The sequence below is a fragment of the Carassius carassius genome, chromosome 28, assembly GCF_963082965.1.
Source record: "Carassius carassius chromosome 28, fCarCar2.1, whole genome shotgun sequence".
In the NCBI taxonomy this organism is placed as follows: domain Eukaryota; kingdom Metazoa; phylum Chordata; class Actinopteri; order Cypriniformes; family Cyprinidae; genus Carassius; species Carassius carassius.
Window position 1 is genome coordinate 15,275,137 of NC_081782.1, and position 20,258 is coordinate 15,295,394.

At 35.9% G+C, this 20,258-nt stretch overlaps 1 pseudogene; it reads left to right on the forward strand.

Annotated features, from left to right (window-relative positions):
- Positions 1-16: 16 nt before the first annotated feature.
- LOC132108062 (tumor necrosis factor alpha-induced protein 2-like) overlaps positions 17-20,258 on the forward strand; it is a 27,875-nt pseudogene continuing 7,633 nt past the window's right edge.

Consider the following 20,258-nt stretch of genomic DNA (forward strand, 5'->3'; position numbering starts at 1 on the left):
AGTTGGACGACAGCACATGTAGAGTTAGTTACTCTCTGAGCTGGACACTGACAAACTAAGACACAAACATATACACAGATACCAAACCTCAGGGATGTCCCTATTCTGAGACGTTTAGGGATTTACCATCGCTTCACTGCCAAACAAGGTAAGAGGAATGTTTTTCTGGTTTGACAGGGATTTCTGACTTTTCATAGGTTCGAAATTGCTGAAATGACAAGTGGAGGCTCGTTTAATGTCATGGGGTTCAGCTGTTTCTCTTGGTGAAGAGGGTTATTCTGATGTTATGGTGAGTGAGTGATGTTGTGTAGGTCTTAGTGCAAGTGATATACATGAATGCCAAACATACTTCAGCCTTCACTTCTTGTATTAATACACTCCAACAAAACTGAAAAGCTTTATAAATGTGGAATATGATTAAGTACATCTTGATTTATTTAGCATGGTCCATGTTATGATGTTCTCATGTGTCGGGTACCGAGTTTTGATAAATCACTTTCTCTGGACATCTCGTCTCAAAACAGCAGACAGAAATAAAAACTTCTAAAGTATAGAAGTTTTCACGTTTCAATTCAGATTTGACTGTAAGGTGGTTATCCAACTGATACTAAAAATGTTAAACAACAACCACAAAAATAATTGAAATCAAACATTAAAATGTATTTATTTTGTGTTCTTTTTTGAGGTAATTATTATTATTAATTTTTTTCACAAATGAATATGCCATAGAACGGTGGTTCCCAGTAGGGGTCCGGGGCCCACTAGGGGACATCAGAAAACTTCCAGGGCAGCTCAGGAAGTCTTAACATTATTTAAATTGAGTTAAATTGTTTATTTATTTATTCCATCAGAACAGACCATGACATGAAATTTAGTATATTCCATCAAAATAAGTCAGGAATGCATAGAGTATTAAACAGACTCAAAAACGTACAAAAGCTGTCCATTTCAAAAGGTACTTATATATAACATTTACCTACTTGTATTTTATTACTCATATGTAACTTAAAGATTGAGATTTTGAAAGGATAATGTCTTACCGACAGCTTTTTTGCCTTTTTCTGAGCGTGTGCATGTGAGTGAAAACAGCACTTGTGCCAAGAGTAAATGGACCATGCGGATGACAGAAAACACATGTACAGTGATAACGTGCCTGGGATGGACAAAGACATGCCATAATCAATCTTTCCTCAAATGCTGAATGATATCATCCCCCATAAACCTCCTAAATTAGATTTTAACCTGACCCGCTCAATGTAAAAGGTTACACTTGTGACGTCCATCCAGTCCATTCCCGCTTACAGATGCCCACACTCAAGCGAAACGGGACCAGGATGCTACCAGCTAAAACGGGCCCTATAAAGGATAACCCCTGTTCCTCTGCTGGCATGCGCCTCGCTGGAGTGTGTCTGCAGCTGATTGATCGCTGTGGTCAGGGCTGCTGTTCTAGTGGCATGACAGAGAGCCCTTCTCTCAGCACAGATGCAGAGGGCTTTTCCTCTGGTCTGTATGGAGCACCAGTGCAGGATGCAGGCAGGCTGTGATTGGACCATCCCCTGCTGACCCTTCACTCAGGTGCCAGCAAGACGTTGCATAATAGTGGTGAAAAAAACAGGGATATGAGCATACCACTTTGGGAGAGAAACCAAGAATGATGTGTTTTACTGTGACAACATGAAAGTAATGACTGTACAATCAGTGATGAACAGACATTTCATAAACAGTTGTAACATACTTATTTAAACACATTTTAAAAGTGTAAATTATATAGTTATTATATTTTTACATATAATATTATATTTTACTATTTATAATTATTTAAATAAATAAATATGTACAGTATGTATGTTTCATTTAAATACACAAGTTTTGTAGATTTGAAAATAATGTAAATTATGCAATTTTAACACTAATAATTATTATAATTTAAAATTATTTTTTAAATAATATACAAATATACAGCTTAAAAAATAAATAAAATAAAATAAATAAATATGCATGTACTTTTAATGATGGGTAAAAAATGTACATAATTGAATTATTATTATAATAGATATATTATTTTTTATTATATAACAAGTATATTATTTTATGTTTTAATAAATAAATAATATAGATATAAAATAATAGCAGATAAATAATAGAATAAATAATATATAATAGAAAGTAAATATTTGACACAAAATATTTCACGCAGATTTATAATAATTGTATTTTTACCAGTATATAATTGTCTTTATAAATGATATTTTATAAATAAATTAATCTTCATCATGTGATACTTTATAAACAAACAAGCAAATAATAGAATAAATAATAGAAAGTAAATGTTTTACACATAATATTTGACACATATTTATAATAATTGTATTTTTACCAGTATATATGGGTCTTTATAAATGATATTTTATGAATACATACTTTATAATACAATAATAAATAAATAAATATTTTACCCATATTTATAATAATTGTATTTTATATGGGTCTTTATAGTGTGCCATTATATTTTGGAAAGAGAATCCCTTGCAAAGGGATCATTCTTGAAAATGCATCAAGTGACATAACTGTACAGAGACAATATTTTACAAAAGTCCATCTAAAAAACACAAAATGTTGCTAAAGCAGGTCAAATAAAACATGGGCCATTTTTGAAACACACACAACAATGACAAAGTTAATGTTATGCGGGACTATTTCCTGCTCCCCAAGCCCAGATTTCAACCTAGTTTGCAGCTTCTCTTTATACAGTCCCTCTTTATTCAGTGCTGGTCTTAGATGTGGCGCCAACTGTAGTTTCCTGATGCACTTTTTGCCCCCTGACAATCAACAGGAACAAGTATGTGATGTCCTTGTTTGGTTTCAACTAGAAAATATAGCATTTATCTCATAATGGATTAGCAGAGAGGTCAAGGTGGACATGAGAAAGTGCGTCCGGCAGATAAGTGAGAGCTGCAAAAACAAAAAAAGAAGAAAAAGGCTCGAACTCTGACCTTTGTGCAGTATGAAATTACAATATTGTGATTCTCCTGATTTGATCAGCCCAACTGGTCAGCACTCTTGTTTTGTAAAATAAAGAAATACGAGTTAAATAGCCATGCCAAGTTTTTGACCTCTACGAACGTCCCTGAGGTTCATGGGAGGCGTGACATGGCAATTCTTTGTTTATGCATCAGCGAATAAGCTTTTCTGTACTGTTTGTCATATTGTTAAAGGAAACAGATTTCATAATACAGTACTTATATGGGCTGCCAAGATGCTTAAGCTCAAACTCCTCCAACATGCTTAGTTTCTTTTATCCAGGCCTTGTTCAATTGCTATGTGCACTCCGTGACGCACTCCAGGGCCATTTCTATTGTTCAGACAAAACTGTACGCATTTGTCTGACTTCCCCTTGGCACGTGTACTGCTTGGTTGTTTTGTGAAATATAATAATGTTAATTGGGGAGGTGGGGTATGTGGGATTCAAGAGTTGTGAGGTCACAGATCAATTTTAATGGCCGGTGGCCCATTAAATAAACCACAAATCCATATAAAGAACTTTTTTATAAAATTAAGGATATCCTGAATGCCAAAATACTAATGATTTCCAACCATTAAACACACACACACATACACAAACACACAAACTTAATAAATGACAGCATAAAAATTAAGACATACTTTAGGCAAACACTGGTGAAAACTTTTGGGAGAACCTGAAGGCATCTTTTGAATGTTCTTAAATTTTCTTTAAAACAACAACAACAATAATAATAACAATAACAGCCCAAAAAAGTAATTAATAAAAAAGATGTTCCTAAAGTGTTTTTAATTAATAATTTGTCTTTTAATAATTTAATTTAAATATAAATGGATTTTATTTTATTTTATTTTATTTTATTTTATTTTATTTTATTTTATTTTATTTTATTTTATTTTATTTTATTTTATTTTATTTTATTTTATTTTATTTTATTTTATTTTATTTTATTTTATTTTATTTTATTTTATTTTATTTTATTTTATTTTATTTTATTTTATTTTATTTTATTTTATTTTATTTTATTTTATTTTATTTTATTTTATTTTATTTTACGGGTTCCTTGCTCTCTAGTGTGTGTGCAGCTGAGTGTGCGTTTGGTTTTCTCTTAGTCCAGCCCACGAATAAAAAGTAAAAGTCCTGGAAGCGCAGCTCCATTTATCACTCGCTCTGAACTGTGCGTGTGTTTACGCTGCTGGCGTAGGTGACGTTCCTCCGTTTGAATTAATTTCTCATTATTTCATTCAAATATTTTTAATTATGGTTCCTGACGTGAAGACCGATCGACATGGACTCTGTAAGTTTTTTTTTATTTCTCCTTTGTTATTATAAAGTGCTACATTTAACAGAACCGGCAGAGTTTAACTAGCTCTCGTGTAATTTGTAACCATGTTTTAAAACTCTGACTTTAACTTCTGTAATACTGACTGAACGCTGTATTTGATCAGAACTGTGTTAAAGGAATTAAATATTGGGGTATTTTATTACTATGTTGAATATTTCTTTACAAAATAAGATAATTAAAGGGGAAAAGGGGGCGTAACGCTCATAAATGTATTACAAAATATAATATTTTCTTTTTTTTCACTTAGCTGTTTGAGTCAGTAGTTTTTAGTTTTTTTTTTTTTTAGGGAAACTAATACATCTCATATGAACTAATCTGAATACAGTGTCAGCAGTTAGTACTGTCCTCTCTGTCCTTCAATGTAATCTTCATTTACAAATCTTTTTTTGCAACCTCGTCACATGACAATGCAAAAAAAAAAAAAGAAAATTGTTCGACTGAATTCTAAATTAGCTGACTTAATACTTTTCTCTTCCTGCTTATTAAGAAAAATGTTTTATGCTTCCCATTTATAAGAAAAGATTCCATCCTCATTCACAGCAGATCTCATAAGGTCATCTAGCATTGTTCTCCTGGTGTACAGTTAAAGATTTACCCCCATGAGAAAGATAATATGTCCTGGAAAAGCTAAAGACTTTATAGCAGGGCATACTCCAATGTCAAGATGGACGACTAAGATTTGCTGTTGGTTACGTCAAAACAAGTAACCTGACCTTGTGGTAGCCATAAAATGCTGTGTTTGTTTAATCTGTAATATAGTGGTGATGAATGATGACATGAGGGACCCTTTTAACACTTTCATCCTCAATCACTTTTACAGCTTCAGTGACACGCAAACCTATCTATCTATCTATCTATCTATCTATCTATCTATCTATCTATCTATCTATCTATCTATCTATCTATCTATCTATCTATCTATCTATCTATCTATCTATCTATCTGACTGTCTGTCTGTCTGTCTGTCTGTCTGTCTGTCTGTCTGTCTGTCTATATCAGTAACATTGCACGATATATTTCTTAAATTCAACCCAATCTTTTTTTTTCTCAATTAAAAAACGTATTATCTGTTCTCTACATTTTACTGGACCTGTTTGAGATCACGTGCTTGCATTACTCTATAAATTTAGGAGCATTGAAACTTCACCTTGGGGAAAGTCATTGGGAGGTTGTCTTTGGCTCTCTCCAACATTCCAGTGCTTTTCCTTCAACCAGAGCCTGAAACCCAAAGCTACAACAGAAGTAATGCCTCTGTCTGTCACATATTAAGAGCAGTGTAACTCACTGCCCATCCCTGCTAAGAGACAGGATGGCTGTAGACTTTGAACCGTATTGGCACTGCAGTGGTTCCGCATTATTTTGTAATGGTAGATCCAGATGAGGAGGATTATGGTGCGAACAGAGTGAGGCTAAGCTTATGCATCTTAGATTTCACAAGAGTTTGGTATTTTGGCATCCTCCAGAAACCATCTTTGACACTAACCAAAAAGTACAAACAAGAATATAGTTTTTCCAGGACAAAATGCAACAGTAAAAACCCCTTATTGGCCAACTGTTACTTTACCACATACAGTGAGAAACTAAAAAAAGCTTAAAGCTTAAGTTTAACCATTTTTAACCAGCATTATTACAGTGTCTGTAGTAAAAGTAAATTAAACGTGTATTATTCTTCTGTCTGGTGAAGTCTCCAAACAGGCCATGTGGCAGAAAGGTTGTTTTTTTTTTTTTTTTACAGCTTTAGAGTTTTTGTGAAAACCACAGCTCATACTTCTGCATTTTTTGTATCCCTGCTCCTGGTTAGGCTGATGAAGCCCAATGCATTATGGGCATTGAAGTTTTCCTACCTTTTTCACCACAGCCCCTTTTCTCTGTTTCTTGCTTTTATGTAACACTGATTTTAAAGAAAATCATGTTTATACTGCATATACAGCTGACTTTTATTTTTATTTATTTCTTGTCAGTGGTGAATTACCCTTTTAATATCACATTATATATAATTTTACTGTAAAATACTATCTAATTGATGACTTTAGCCAGTAAAATTTGTGTATTCTGTAATTTACTTATTTTTTGTTAGCTGTAATCTACTTTAGAGAGTTTTGTGTTACATTATCTATTTAGTTAATGTTCATTGCAGTATTTTATATTTAATATAAAATTATAATATATAATATTTTGTCTTTGTTGTAAAAATATACAGGCACTATTATGCCCTCCTATAATACACAGATGACAATTTAACAACCTATTTTTACAGTGACATATAGATTACTTGTCTGAATTATTCAGTTATCCACTTATTAGAGAATGCCACTGCCATTGGCTGTACTGCGGGGGACCTGTCCCTTTTGTCCCCTACCTGTATGAGACAGGAAGAGGAGTTGGTCTGGGAAAGCGGTAGAATGGCTTTTATATCTCACCCAGTGATCTAACCCGACGTTCCATATTGGCTCCACTGTAAGGTTTATAATTAGAGCTGGAATTTCAGTGGGAATGTTGAGAGAGAACATGATTTGCAATGGAACTTCAATTGCCGTGAGACATTTCTGTCTCATCTTTTCTTATTAACTCATTAACTTAATTTGTTAATCCCCTGTTAAACAGTTTAAGCATAAATAAACACTGTTGTTAAGCAGTTGTGTAACGTTCTATTTCTCATTCACTCCATTTGCTATGTAAATTTCCTTCTTGTCTAATAATTAAATCTTACTGATGAAGTCAGGTTAAAAATTAAACGCCTCTCATCATCACCAACCTTATTTCGTTCCAAATCGGTAAGACTTTCTTTCTTCTGTAGAACACGTTTCTGTGCTTTTCTGTGCATACAATGAAAGTTGTCAATGTTGTTTCCCCACCGATTTTCTGTGAAATATCTCCTCAGCCACTTTCATTATGTTCATGGCCATGCACACGTCTTCCAGTGTAAATGATCATGAAATAATAAGCCCTGAATGGTAGGTGACCCGTATGGAAAAGTCATGCAGACATAATTATTTAAAAGAGGTAGGAAGCCACAAACAATAGACCCTCTCTAGGAATTTAAAGCTCGTTCGCTGTTACACACTTAAATTGGTCTCCAAGCTTCTGTATGGAAGATGATTTTTGATCTCAGAAACATCTCGTGATATAATTTTTTGTTTTTGTTTGTTTAAATGGCAGAAAGTAGTTTTTATTGTGAGGAAGCCAGGTAGATGGCTGTTAACCCAAAGTTAATCATTCATTACGTATCGGTTCCCTTGTATACACACACACACACACACGCATACACAACTTAGTAAACCGGAAGTGATTCAGCGCTGTTCCTCTAACAGCCATAAATATCCAAGAGGGCTATTCTAGCCAAGAAGCCTTTGAAAGAGGCAAACATGTTTTCTTGAAATAGACTCGGTTCATCAAGTTGAAGCCTCCTTTTGTTTATTTACACAAGATTTCATATGTTCAGGCGTAACACTGTGTGAGTCGTGTCAGATATAAGTTTGGGTTGCTTGTCCTATAGCCAGAATAAGTTTGTTCTCATTCTCAAGGCTGTATGTGTAATTCCACTTCCAATTGAGTATAACAAATATTTTATTACACTGGCAATGTAGGCAGACCCAACATCAAAGGTTCTCTTAAAGATTAACCGAAGGGTGTGCTTCTGATTCTACCCATCATAAAATAATTACACCTTCACAGAAAACTGTCAGATCAGATATCTCTGTTGTGTAATGCTGTTTGCTATGCTGATGTTATGTTGATATTGAGTAGATGTGCGTCAGTAAAATTAAATGGGGCTGAGCGGTACATGTGTCATACAACAAAGAAAGTGAGCATAAAAGAGTTTTATGCTCACCAAGGCTGCATTTATTTGATCAAAAAATACAGTAAAAATAGTAATACACTTAAATATTATAATGTAAAATAACTATTTTATAATTTGTTTTATAATTCGTTTTCTATTGGAATTCGTTTTTCTATTAGAAAAATAATTCTGCCTAATATTAATATCTGCTTAATATTTTTGTAGAAACCATGATCCTTTTTTTATGAGTGGAGAGTTCACTTGACAAAAACATTTGTCTTTACTGATCTTTCTCTTTTCCAAATTCTTTCTTTATTTTATACGCCTGCTGAATAGAGAAATATTGATATCAAAGAAGCCTGTTTCCGCCACTTAATAAAAAATGTAGAAAGTTATTTGTGACTTTTTATCTCACAATTCTGTTTACATCTCGCAATTCTGACTTTTTTTTCAGAATTGCATGATATAAACTCACAATTGCAAGTTGTAAAGTCAGAATTATGAGATATAAATTACGAGTTTATATTTCATAATTCTGACTATAGCTTTCAATTGCTTGTCATGAAGTCAGAAGTTTTTTTTTTTCTGTTTTCTTGCATTTGCGTGTTTATATCTTGCAATCCTGAGAAAACAAAGTCAGAATTGTCAGTTTATAACATGCAATTTTGAGATAAAAAATCACAATAACCTCTCATTATTTGTAATAAATTAATTAATTGTTAATTAATTTCTTTCTTTTTTTTATTGTTATCCCAAACTTTTGAACAGAAGTATATATATTCCAATTAATGTGAAGCCATACTTATTGCATAAGTATTAAGTAAATGTGCCAAACAACTTTACTGTATTGTAAATAAATGAATAAATGATATGTCATTTACCGACACTACATATCAGACACTATTGAAACTGTTTCACAAGTTGTTGTTGAAGTTGAAGGAACATTTTCATAAAAAAAAATAAAAGAAGGTAATAGCAGCATCATGGATGAATGCCTTTGTACTGGCCCATGTGGCAGTAATTTCCTGTGTGTATAAACAGAGTCAGAATGCATCTCTAATGGCTTACTCAGTTGTTACTGGTAGTGGTGATGTTGAAATATATTCCTTTAATTTTTTTATCTCTCTTCCAGCATTTATCCTCCCAGCAAAACCATGCCTGTCCTTAAGAACCTCCCGTCTCGGCTGAAGGGAGGCAGGTTTAGCGTGGACTTGTCGACTACACGTAGTGAGTACATTCTCAGAAAAATGAGTCTTAACCTCAATCCATTTGAGGAGCCTGGCTCTGATGAGGACTGGCCCAGAAGCAACGGAGGCTCACTTCTGGATGGGCATGTGCCCCGGGACAGAAACCCATTTGAGGATGAGGAGGATGAAAATGAGGCTAATGAGGTGCGGCGTGGAGGATCAGGGAAGGGAGGATCCATCAAAGGCACCCTGGAACGCATGAAAGGGGTCTCTCCCCTCAAGACGCTAGGAAAACTGGGCAAGAACTTACGCATGTCTAGCAGGAGCAAGGGAAAGGATGCCCCCTCCCCACAGGGCTCTATAGGTTCAGCCTCACCCATGCAGAGGAAGAAGAAGGGCCGACGGAGCTCAGAAGGGAGCTTGCTACGGTATGATGGCTTTCGTGTCCTCTTAATGATTCCATAACCTTTGATTTAATGAGTTAATTACATTAAACTTCATAAATGCAGTCCAATAATTGGCCTTTTTAAGGATATGTCATAAAAATGTGTGTTCTGCATTTAACCCATAAGTTAAACACACACCCGGAGCAGTGGGCAGCCATTTATGCTGCGGTGCTTGGGCAGGAGTTGGGGTTCAGTGCCTTGCTCAAGGGCACCTCAGTTATGGTATTGCCAGCCCTAGACTCAAACCCACAACCTTAGGGTTAGGAGCCAAACTCTCTAACCACTAGGCCACGACTTCCCCCACTTCCCCACACTCAACATGCTTCTCCTCATCAACTTTCTTCTTCTATAGAATGGCCGGAAAGTGCAAGGAGAGCTTGACCAATGGTGACCTGTGCTCAGAAACGGATGCTGACTCCACCAGTCGCCGACTCTCCTTCCTGAAGATGGTGGGCAAGGGCAAGATGAAGAGGGAGTCCATGCAGGACCATTCATCTCAGGGGCCTGAGGAGGAGCCGGTGGAGGAGGTGCCTGAGGTCAAACCCAGGGAACCACTTTCAGGTAAACAGTCAATTGAATATTAGCCGTGCATTTGTAGAGTAACCATTCAGCAACTCATAGACTCATATTCCTCACAGGGTACATAAAAATAAGTAAACAAACATTGGCAGTTTAGCTATTTATAACAGTTGTTTTGTTATTGTTTATGTAAGTGTAAGTATTTAGTTTATAGTATACAAACAATCTTAATAGACTGTGATAGCATTAAACATTGAATTATCTGCTAATTAATTCAACTATCAATGTACAGTCTTTAATGCTTTTGTTTCTAAACTTTTGACCACAACTGTACTGTACCAGAGCTTGATTGTTAAGCTTATTCTGCATGAGCATGGTACATGCAAGACAGGAATTTGCACATGATTGCATGCTCAGGTTTCAGGCTTTTTACTGCAATACAAGGAGAGATAAGGTTCAAAACCAGCAACAACTTGCAGGGTCTATTGCTTAAAGAGTATTGGCATAAAGGATGGTTGTGAAGGGCAAGATCGGGAACATCGAGTTAGCAGCACCAGTTGCTATCGTCACAGGCCTGGACTGTTTTGCAAACATTTCTACAAGTATTAGCGGTTGCTTATGCATTTGTTTAACAGTCAACAGAGTTCATTGTGTGCTCAACTTTATATAATTTAGTTTCAGCCCTGCTCTTACATAATAACACAATCATTTTAAGCAAGACTCTGATTAACAGGTTCATGTGTGTTTGATTAGAGTTGGAACTAAATTTTGCAGAAAGGTCGGGGAACATGCCAGAGTGGCATGCATTTGAGCTGTTTTCACCATACGGGCTATAGGGGGCTGTCAAATTTAAACCATCAATCTTTTCTCCTAGTGTTAATGCTGCATGGAACATGATAAAAGAGGAATCTGCGCAAAAGGGAACTGAATGTGCCCCACAGTGTCATGTTTGGTCATGTCTTTGCTTTGTTTCAGCAGGGGGACAGTGTTGGTGTCTCTTGCTGCTTTGCATTTCCCAGCTGACACAGCAAAAAATCATTTTTTATTTGTGTATTTAGCCACATTATGTTGACGGGAAATCTTCTGGTGACCTCCCGCAACAGTCATGTGGATTTCCAAGTTAGCAACTCTCAGCTGAAGAGACCACCAGACACTTTTTGATTTATCTGTTATTTGGGTGAAAAGCATTTTTGTTCACACACTGATCAGATGCCAATTATGCACACTTTTTTATCAGTTTAGTCTGTTTTTGTGGTTTCTTAAGTATTCAAGAAAAGTTTTTGTGTATGAGCAAAAATAAAGTCCTTCTTCCCATTTATTTTGCAGGCATAAGTGTTGTGACAAATGAAAGCATTGCTCCATCCACCCAGCTGTTCTCAAGAGGTCCCACATTCCTGAGTGAATGATAATCAAATCTTTAATTATTTAATTCACAGAAAGCCTTTTTTGGAGAATGTTATCAAACATCTTCACAACGCTGCATTTGAATATATAGGGGCATAGGAAAGATTAAATGTAAAAGTAATGCTTCAGATAATGTGTAAGGGCACACATGCCTCGGTCACTGCACATCCAAGAAGATCAAGAAAATGGAGCAAAGAACAGGACATGTGTTCTGTTCATGGAGGTGTTTCAACTGTAAATTGTCAACTTCTGCTAAACCAGATCAGATTTCACTTGAGTAGGAGTTGTCAAAACATTCTCAATGCCTTTACTTCCTGTGCCATTTTTTTTAACCAATTTTAGACTATAACATATATAATATCTTATAATTTATATTATTTATATAAACTAAGGCACCGCATGCTCTCACTTCCTCTTAATATTCTGTCATTTTTGGTCATTCAGATAAGTGTAATACATCTTTCAAATCTGTTAAAACTCTAAGTTTATTTGTGTGCACTCGCAATAACAACAAAATGCACTTTTGTAAAATAAAGAAAGCAAACCGGATGCGCTTTCTGCCGTCTCTGTGAACTTGAGCGCGAAACTCTTTATATATCTTTGCCTTACAGACATTAAAAATATATCTACAGAGAGTGAAATGTTTACTTTCAAATGAACCAATTCAAATGGAAAACTAATTTTCTCAGATTATGTAATCAGTATGAAACAAGGTGCATCACTACTGTGGTGTCGCTGAGTTCACCTCTTAAACTAAGACTAAGAAAGCGCTAGTTTATCAAATTATTAAAATGTAAATGCAGTGTCCTTACTGTTTTTCACTGACACAATCATGATCATTACTTCTGCCGGTGTACTGTGCCAAGCTTTGAGCATGTGCTTGAGTGCTTATTAGGCTATTTTAATTATTTAAATAATTGCAATTAGTTGACTAATGCTTAAAATTAATGACTACTAGTCAACCATAAAATCTTTAGTCGAAGGCAGCCTAATAATTTTAATACCAAATAAATTTGTGTTTTTTTTTTTTTTTTTTTACAATAATACCATCCTTTCCATGATGTTGCAACAATTGTTCTTGGAACACAAAGCATGTTGCAACTAAACCTCACTGTTGCTTTGCTGTGAGTTCAGAGAGCAAGGTCTATGTTGCATTAAGATGACTGGTATCTCTCAGGTCTAAAAGCATTTAGTCGTCTTTGGGATTGGCAGAGTGTAAGATGACATGACTGAATTGATAAAGAAGCCATATAGAAGGGCGTTTACCCCTCATACTAGTGAATGATTTCCAGACCTCGCCAAATTACGAGCCGTAACCTCCAACCATAAGCCATAACTACAGCTGTGAACCATTCTGTCATGGCTGCCATGGAATCAGTATCTGAGTGGAATGTTTGCAGTCAATGCGTTCCCGTTTATGATAGCAAATATCCCTGCATGCCAACTGGCAGAGTCACTTGTGAAAGGAATAGCCAACACTTCCACCTTATCCAGCTATTGTCCAACATTTGGAAGGAGGATTTGTTCATGCATGTCAAATAAACCAACAAGCATTAAGTGAGAGCAGGGTAGTGCTTAGAGTAAGGTGGAGTTCGCGTTTTCCAAATGGTCCAATTTAGGATTGTTTTGTTGACGTTGGCCATGTCCAAGTAAATTATGGAAGGAGTGGGACCATTCTGTCCTGAGAGGGGCTCATGTGATCACTTTAAATCCTGACCTAAAGGTCTCCAGTGGCAGGCGAGCCCAGTTGTCGCTTGGAAGCCTCACTGGGCCTGGACATTGAAACAAAATTTTAGCATGTTGAATTCCTAAAGGACGGGCTCAGTATTGTCTGACCCATCTGCGCCGCTAAGGCAGAGGCAGGAAATACAATCATCCTCCACTTATTAAATATTTCACTTCTGGGGAAAATATGTCTACTCTGCACATGGTGAGCATTAAATAGGGGAAGTGAATAAATGAGAACGGGAGTTACTGTGAGCTGCTATTTCTCAAGTTCTTTGGTTTTCTCCTGCTCCGACTTGATAGGTGGGTGATTTTGACTCTGAAACACACAGGGTTAATGGAAAATGGTCCTGAACCTGTGGCACGACAAAGAACAGATCATGTTCTGCTACATTCCTAGAATCCAGGCTAATCTTTTCCTTGTTATGGCTGATTGATCCTGCTGAGAGGTGTTGGTTGTGCAGGTGTGTTGGAGCTATGTTAGCAGATATCTTGCTTAGTCAGATTTTTTGGGTCGAGTTGCTTATCAGCCTCCACCCTTTTAAATCCTCATCCAAAAGCAAACAGTGTTATGTCCTCTTGGAAGTTGTGGTTGGGATATATGTGTAGCATATGTGCCATGCGTGCCCTTAAAAGGCAACAGTTTAGTCCCTGTGGTTTTCATTAAGAAAGGGTGGTGGCATGTCCATGCTTAAATCAAGCATGTTCCACACCATGAATTTAGTGCGTGAGACTGTGGAAACAAAGAACTAGTGTTGTCCTCTCCACAGCTCAGCGAGTTACTGGCAAAGCTCCGCATTTTAATGACTGTGGGATAAAACACATTTAAACTAGATGGCTTTCAACATCTGGACCATTGTGTTTCCTATATTAAAGGCTATCATTCTAAACAAACGCATATAGATCTATATACTTATATATGCGTTTGTTTAGAATGATAGCCTTTAATATAGGAAACGCAATGGTCCAGATGTTGAAAGCCATCTAGTTTAAATGTGTTTTTACAAAAAAAAAAAAAACATATATATATAATTGTATTATTGTTAAATATTGTTACAGTTTAAAATAACTTTTTATACTTTAATATATCCTAAAATGTAACTTATTCCTGTGATTGCAAAGCTTTATTTTCAGCAGCAATTACTCCAGTCTTCAGTGTCACATGATCCTTAATTTTAATAGGCATTTAATAGGATTTGATGTGCAGACAACATTTCATATAATTATCAGTGTTGAAAATAGGTGAGCTGCTTCATATTTTGTAAAAACATTTCTGAATATTAGAAACATTTCTTTGAAACAAATCATACTGACTTTCTGAATGGTATATAAGTTGCAATGCACAAGTATTTATAAGCATACAGTATATATTGTAACACACACACAACCTTATTTTACAACTAAAAAGTTTGAAAAAGTCTTAAAATGTAAGGGGTTTTGAAGCATACAAACAGATAGATATCTGTACTAGTGTAGACAGTTTATTACCCGGAATGCAATTACCTGTTGAGTTTCTCTGAATTGCAATTCAGTAAAAACCAATTCCTGTTATTCCAATTCCTATTCAAGTTCCAGTGGGGCATGGTCAATATTTTTCAAATTCTCATTCATCAGTTAGAAGGGAGACAAATTTAAATTCTTCCTCTCAGACCGAAGCTTGCAGGGTCGACCGTTTCTCCCTTCAGGTATGAACGTCAGCAGTCGGGTCTCAAAGTCATTGAGATGATACAGTGACATGTTGTTCTTGGGTGGAGGAATTTTCACGTGGATGAGTTGCAGAGGAAGTGAATTTTTAACAGGCAGCACATTAATTTTTCCACCTCATCCCCCGTCTGTGTTAGTGATAACCCTGGTGGTATTGTGTTTTATATTTAGAGCTCCTTCCAATGGACTGGCACACTCGGGCTGTTATTATACGGGATGCTTGAGAAGGGTGTGGGGTCTGTCCTGGCATTACAGGACAGTCCATCCTCGATAGGGATAGGGACAGATGAGTCAGGCGCCAACCAAACACCCCCGCATCCTTCCCTCTAAGAAAAGGTCAGGAAGTCACAGGAAATAAATGGGCAACTCAGCACCGCAATGAGCCCCTTACGGTCCATTCAGTGTTCTGAGGAAGAATTCAACAGAGGGGACAATTATTGCACTGCTGATTTGTGACAGATGCATCTTGAAAATGGTCAGAAAGAAATGAACAGAAGAGTAGAAGTACATTATATATGTATCATTTATTAAAATGATATGCATTGGAGGTCAAAAGTTTGGAATAATCAAGAGATTTAAATGTTTTTAAAGAAGTTAATTTATGCGCACCTTTATTTGTAAAAGAAATACAGTAATTGTGAAATATTGTTAAAAATGTGTGAACAGCTTTTATTTTAATTCTATTTTAATATATTTGAAAATTGTATTTATTCCTGTCATAGCAATGCTGATTTTTTTTTTACTTACCCTGTAGTGTATCATGTTTTACTCAAAAAAAGTTTTCAGTGTTGAAAAAAATAATAAATGTTTCTTGAGTTCCAAATGAGCTTATAAGAATTGAAGAATCATATGACAGAATCATATGACACAGGAATAATTTACATTTTGAAAAATATAGTGAAATAGAAAACAGCTATTTTATATTGCAATAATATTTCACAAAATAACAGTTTTTACTATGTTTTTTAACAAATACTTCATTATTCCAAACTTTCAGTCACCAGTGTATATACATCATATATTATAGACTGATGTAATATGTAATATGTATGAAATTAATGATTGAATTCTTGAAGCTTGTCAAAATCTATCACTAGTAATCAGACCAATTTGTTAGCCCAAGTAAATGTGTTCATCCCAAAGGAAAGGACTGGAAATGATGATGGATGGGTGTGAGCGCTGACCTCAATGAGAGCCCGTCTGCTTCATCAAAGATTTCTTTGGAATGTCAAAAAGTGCTGCTACATGTAAGAAACACAAGTGAGATCATCATAGACTAGCCAGCCGAGTGCATTGGCAGTCCTTTTGACCATCTGGAAGATATATTGCATTTATGTTTTAGGTTTTAATGGCATGAAATCTACAAATGGGGGAATTCTGAAGAACTTTATTGAATGGCCAAAATAATGTTCCCATATTCATTTATATTCACCAGTTGTTCTCAGACCCACATTGTCCACAACTATATTCAATTGATTTATGGTTTTTCATGTTTTCATGGTTTACTGGACAATGATTTTTTTTTTTAACTCACAATTTCTTCCCAATAAAATATTTAAGAGCTTGGCATATTTAGAAATACATATACGCATTATGAAAATGTCTATTGGGTTGATTTTTAGTTGTTTTGTCTTGTTTTAATGGTAGTTTGATGAGGCACCCTAGTGGGTCCCGACTCCCTGGTTAAGAACTACTGCATTATAAATAACTAATTTACATACAATAAATGATAAATTGCATGGTCAGACTATATATATATATTTTTTTATTTTTTTATTTATATTCCACAAAAATGATCATTGTTGATTTGTGCATGGTATAGAAATCCCAGATTATTTTTTTGAAGTGCACTTTTTCAAATAGAGAAGAAATCAGCATTTCTCCAGTGATGCTGTGAATCAGTATCCCTGTTAGACACTGACCAAAGTAATAGCACCATGTGCTGCGTTTTAAGTGGAACATTACGATGAGAACATTTCCAAAACGTCTTTGGATATCAAAGCATAAATTGAAATCAGTGTTGTTCCTCCAAAACATTGTCTGAAGTAAATCCTCCTTTATGTGTCTGCTTTGTTTGTGTAGCTATGGGGTTCCCTAAAAGTAGGAGCTTTAAGTTTTGATGTTAAATTTGCGCATTTTCAGGTGTACATAAACATGATGCTATTGAGAGTTTTAATGAAGTGTTAGCCCCCAAAAAATCTTTATTTATCATTATTTTGTCATTATTTCCATTTTCCCTGCAGCTCTCAAATCAAATATGGCCTATGTTTAGGCCTGTCACAAATCACAATCATGAATTTTGTGCTTTAATTGTGATTAAAAATGTAATTATATTTTTTTCATGTCACTAAATCTAGATTTAATGTTCCTTTTTTAACTTGGAACATATATATTAATAAAAAAAATCCAAATAGGCCCTTATGATATACTGTAATGCTTTGAATTAATAATATTTATAGAGTTATTTGTTATATAATATAATATAATATAATAATTAAATCCACAAGCGTTTTCAGATAAAGGACAACCTTTATTTTTGTGTACTTTATAACTGTTTTTATATTCTTTATAGATACTTTTACAAATCATTTTTTATGAGTTCCATGGAAATATATCAGTAAACTGTTTGTAACAACATAAGAATGACTAAAAAATTACAGAAAGAAGTATTCAGTCTCTGCTGTGTCCAATGCATAAACTCTTTATCTCTGTTTTGTCAGTATTGGAGATCCTGCAGTTGGTGACAAAGAGAGACTTGTTTTTGGCCGACACTCACATTCTGGAGCTGGAGCAGGAGTGTAGGGAGGCCGAATCCCCGACGGCAGGGGGGATGGAGGATTTCAGCAGCCCCAGCAGCAAAGACAGCAGTCGGCGCAAAGCCAAAGATGTGGAGCTGCTGTACGAGGCCCTGCAGAAAGAGCTGTGGGACGTGGTGAGGGAGTCTCTGCGTAGCCCCACCGCCGGGCCCAACCTGGGCCTGGTGGTGCAGGTGCTTCAGCAGGAGGAGCAAGCCGATCGGGACTGGGCTCAAAGTGAAGGAGCCGCTCCAGGAGGCCCACGGCCGAGGGAGTTCAAGAAGCGCTGGAGGGAGGCGGTGGTCGAGTTGGCAGATGCAAACTTACCCCAGCATGCAGAAGCACGGGCGGGCGAGCTCGCGGCCTACCTGGATAAACTAAGAGTGCGTATGGTGGAGGACCTCGGAGCGGCTCGGCGTAACGTGGTGTCTGTTTATCCTGTGGAATATGACTCCTTCCAAGTGTACACACAGAGCTACCATCAGGCTGTTACCCGTCGTCTCCAGTCTATCACTAAAGGGGATCTGCAGATCACTGATATATACTCTTTGCTAGACTGGCTCTACAACATTTACAAAAGGTAAACACCAGCAGTTTGACTAGGATTGCTCCCTCAAAACACTGTGATTACAAACTTGTATGAGAAACTTTTCCCATTAAAGAAACCAAAGAGTGACAACAAGAGCTTTCAAGTTCCAAAAAGTACTTTAAAAGTGGTCCCTTCTAAAGACATATTCAAACATTCAGTGTCAGGTTTGACCCATTGGTACTGTTTCTTCTGAGTAAAACCACAAATTTGGATTTTGTATGTACACAAATGAAATTTGAGGGTTAAAGATTTGTGATTGCAACTCTAAGTTCAGGTTGTTCTTCATATAAACCTGCGATATGACTTCAGAAGACTTGGATTTAGCCTATTTATTCATATGGATAAGTTTTATGGTGTTTTTTGTCATGTTTAAATATGGGAGGAAAACTATAAAAAATATCTCAATCTTCTGTTCAGTGTTGAAGTGAAGTTAAAAAGACTGAACAGATTTTTGCGGACAATTTTGTTTCATTTAGAGGAAAAGTTTGGTGTCAATATATATTTTTAAAGAAATTAATACTTTATTCAACAAGGATTCATTGAAAATCAGAAGTGAGAGTAAGGACATTTATACCGTTCCAAAATATTTCTATTTCTAATAAATGTTCTTGTGAATTTTATATTCATCAAAGACTCCTGAAAACATGTATAACTGTTTTCCAAAAATATTAAGCAGCTGTTTTCAATGCTGATAATGGAAAGAAATGTTTCTTGAGCATCAAATCAGTGTATTAGAATAATTTCTGAATGATCATGTGACACTGAAGGCTGGAATAATGGCAGCTGAAAATTCAGCGTTGCATCAGAGGAATATATTAAATTTTAAAATGCATTTAAATAGAAAAAGAGTTATTTCAAATTGTAATAATATTTCATAATTTTGAGCAAATGCAGCCTTCGTGAGAATAAGAGATTCCATGTTTTTTGTTTTTATCCAACCAACTCCAAAATTTTGGAGAAAAAAAGGTAAATCCTGGTGGAAATGTACAGTAGCGATAACCTGTTTTGTAGTTTGTATTGTGAAGTATTACTGGCTGTATTCAGTTGTCAAGCCACATACAGCAACAGCAAACCTAAAACAGATTGTTATAAATAGCTTCTGGTTGATATGAGTGAGGTGAAAGCCACTTATGTACCTTCCCATTCCTGTTCCTTCATAATTCAATGTTTCCTTATGAGTGAAGTCCAGACTCAGTTTGTGATTTGCTCTTCCTGTTGTTGCTGCAGAGATGTCCTTGGAACAGTCACCATAACAACACCCATTAACCTCTCGCAGCTCGGCCCACTGCTGTCGGCAGAGACGGTGGAAAAACTCGAGCTTGACTGCCTCAACTCAGTCAGGGTAAGAACCAATATTCCCAGTCTTCGTCCCCAAGTATCTTCTAGCATTTTCTGTGTATCTTGAACAACGGAACAACCTGTCCACTTAAAGAGATGGCTGGTCATTGCAACCTGCGCGGTCAATTAGAGTACGGCATTTAAGGGTCAACGCGCGGTTTTCCTGTCTACAATGAGCACTACACAATAGGAGTCAGTTTGACAACATATCTTTCCCCTTCACTCATTAAGCAACATCAATGTATGGTCTTTTAATAATCCTTAAGCTCATCTCTAAAATAGTGACATTGGTCTAATAATTTATGCCATGAATGTGGGTAGGATTGCTTCCTTATGGATGCTGTGGATTCGTTTATACCCAATACAGGGCCCAATATTGCCGTCCCCTCTCACAACAAGGACG